This window comes from Pteropus alecto, unplaced genomic scaffold, assembly GCF_000325575.1.
Source record: "Pteropus alecto unplaced genomic scaffold, ASM32557v1 scaffold86, whole genome shotgun sequence".
NCBI classification, from domain to species: Eukaryota; Metazoa; Chordata; class Mammalia; order Chiroptera; family Pteropodidae; genus Pteropus; species Pteropus alecto.
Window position 1 is genome coordinate 12,536,607 of NW_006442109.1, and position 3,383 is coordinate 12,539,989.

General features: G+C 43.0%; 1 pseudogene; it reads left to right on the forward strand.

Moving 5' to 3' along the window:
* Positions 1 to 1,941: 1,941 nt before the first annotated feature.
* Positions 1,942 to 2,060, forward strand: LOC112469711 (annotated as a pseudogene).
* Positions 2,061 to 3,383: the final 1,323 nt, after the last annotated feature.

A 3,383-nucleotide genomic window follows, 5' to 3' on the forward strand; every position in this document is an offset into this window, starting at 1 on the left:
CTGCGCCTGGCCGTCGAGTACAGTCGGGCCAGCGGGCGCCTCCGCATCCGGCTGCTGCGCCCCGAGGGCCAGGCCGGAGGAGACGCCGAGCCCCGCGCCGTCGGCTGCCGAGTCAGCTTCGTCCTGCAGCCGCCGGGCAAGACGCGCCAGCAGCGCAGCGCTGTGGTTCGGCGGAGCCGCAAGGCCGTGTTCGACCAGGACTTCTGGTTCGACGGGCTCTCGGAAGACGAGGTGCGCCGCCTGGCCGTGCGCGTCAAGGCGGAGAACAAGGGCCGCGGCCTGGAGCGGGGCCGCCTGCTGGGCCAGGGCGAGCTGCTGCTGGGCTCCCTCCTGCTGCTCTGAGGCCGCACAGCCCTGCCCCCGGGGCGCTTTCTGCCCGCTGTGGACTCTCGGACACTGACAGCCCATTTGTACAAATAAATGTTATTTATTCATTTTTCTATGCATGATCTTGATTTATTGACATTTTAGTTCAAAAGCTGTCTGCTTTCTCATCGCTTATTGGTAGGGAAGGGAAAAATAATGACTCCCACCTCAATTCACAGCATCTAAACCCCTTTTCCAGACCTTTTTTACAGTCAAAGGCAAAAAAGGTTGGCTTGTGGTTGGAAGAAAAAGGATCTACACTCCATCTGCGTTGATATTCCTCCTTGCTTTATATTAATGCCAAATGGTTTCTGAGTTTAAAAAAGAAAGTTATTCTTTCAGAATCATGCCCAACTCTAAGATTCATATATACAGCTTTACATATTTGATGGGGTTTAGGTTCATATCCTCATTTGGGCACACACACGCATCTGAGGGAGAGACCTATAAGAAGGATATTTTAGTGGGAAAAGAATTCCATTCCCATTACGAAAGAACAAGATTCTTTTGAAAGTGAAGTCTTTAAATATTGCGGAGGAATAGGGAAACTGAGTGGATGGCTGATCATGTAGAGAATAGATTTTCCTAGCATCCCCTTCTTCCTTCTCCAGAAGGAGCCCTGGGAAATCTTGTTATTTCAGAAGAGAAGTCTTTCTTGCCTCTGTAGACAAGTTAATTTTTTGTGTGTGGCTTTATTTCCACCTAACTATCAAAGTTACCTAGTAATTAATGGCTTTGCAATAGGATTTCTCAGGTGAGTTGAAATGTGAACTGTCTGTTTTTTGAACTCAGGGTTCTAAGAGAGTGTTTCTTAATCCTATTTATTTTCATTTGTTGATTCAATAAATAGACCTGAGTCCACTGGAAACCGATTATACCCAAGAAGGTTTTTGCCCTTGACTATAGGCATCTATGGTGTGGTGGAAAGCCCAACGGGTGGGGAAATATAAACTCCAATTCTTTTTTCTGCCACTTGCTACTTTCTTCCTTGCCTGCGAACCAAGAACCTAAAATCATTAACTTTTCTCTCTCACATTCCACTTTTGTCAGATGTAAATACCACCTCCTCCTGAGAGCATCCTCCCCTGGCCATCCTATCTAAAAAAAAAAGCATCATCATCACTACCACTGCTTTATTCTTTATAGCACTGATTACTACCTGTCATTATATTACGCACTTATTTTGTTTTATTTTGTTTTGCTTATTTGTTTCCCTTCTCCACTAGAATATATGTTTCATAAAAGTAGCAAGTTTGTTTATTCATTACCCTATTTCTAGTGCCTAGAACAGGTTCTGGCATATCGTAAACACTCAAAAATTTTAAGTGTTGAATAAATATAGGAAGAGATGGAATCAATAGACAAGAATAGGACCTACAACCAAGGCTTGAGACAAACCAACATTTAGAAATTCAGTACAGAAGAAGTCAGTGTAAAAGAAAGAAGCAGCAGCCAGTGAGTAAGGGAAAGACTAGAGAAGTATGGAGACATGGAAGCCAAGATGGGAAAGTATTTCAAGAAAGGGGAATGTTCAAGCCATTTAAATCCTGCGGGGAACTCAAGAAAAGGAGAACAGTCTATGGCCATGCTACCCTGAACAAGCCTGATCCCGTCTGATCGCGGAAGCTAAGTAGGGTCAGGCCTGGTTAGTACTTGCATGGGAGACCACCTAGGAAGACCAGGAGCTATAGATGTAAAAAATTAAAATATAAGAGATTGTAAACTGACAAGGTCCTTGCGATCTGTGAAGTCAACCAAGGGTTGCCTTGCCTAAAACAACAACAACAATTAAAAAAAAAACCCACAAAAAACGAGAACAGAGAAATGCCCATTGGGATTGGCGAGATAAAAGTTCCCAGTGAATTTGACTAGAGCAGTTCTATGAGCATAGTGGCAACAGGAGCTGGACCAAAATGGGTTAAAACATGAATGGAAGGTAACAAAAAAAAAAGTACAGACAGAAAGTTTGGGAAAAAGGGAGGAGAGAAAAAGGGCTATAGCTGGAAGAGAATACTGAGTCAAAGGAGATTTTTTTTTGTTGTTTTAACATGAAATAATCCAATACATTTGGAATATTAAGAATAGAGGGAGATATTGACAGTGAAGAGAAAGAAAACCAGCAATAACTGTAAGAGCAGTGTTTTTGGAAAAGCAAAACAGATCCAGAATGTACACGGGTAGAAGCAGTGAAGAACCCGTGTTCCTGATCTACACCTTGTTCCATATCTCTACTCTACAATCCGCAGCATCATTTCATCCTGAGGTAGGTCCCACTTATAATTCTAGGATGTTGGCCAGAAACAGCTGTGACTACCCCCTGATTTCTCATTAGAGTTCAGGCTGGAGAGAAGGCCTTGTTTCTCAGGTAAGACTGAGGAAAAATGTCCCCAGAAGGCCCCAGCAAATTTCTCTATATACAGTAGCCCCCATTTATCTGCAGTTTTGCTTTCTGTGGTTTTGCTTTCTATGGTTTTAGCTACCCACGGTCAACCATGGTCTGAAAATATTAAATGGAAAGTTCCAGAAATAAAAAATTCATATATTTTAAATTGCACACTGTTCTGAGCAGTGAGCATGATAACATCTCTCACTGTCTTGCTCCATCCAGGACATGAATCATCCCTTTGTCCAGCATCTGCATGCTGTATATACACCTGCCTGTTAGACACCTTGTAGCTATCTTGGTTATCAGATCCACTGTCAGTATCCACATTATTGCAATGCTTGCGCTCAAGTAACTCTTATTTTACTTAATAATGGCCCCAAAGAGCCAGAGTAGAGATAGTGACAATTCGGATATGCTGAAAAGAAGCTGTAAAGTGCTTCCTTTAAGTAAAAAGGTATGTATGTATAGGAAAAAAACATAGCATATAGAGGGTTCAGTACTATTTGCAGTTTCAGGCACCCACTGAGGGGGCCTCAGAATGTATCTCCCTGAAGGTAAGGGAAGACTACTATATTTTATTGGCCCAAATTGGATTGCAGTCCAATCATGAACCACTCCCTGAAAGGGAAAG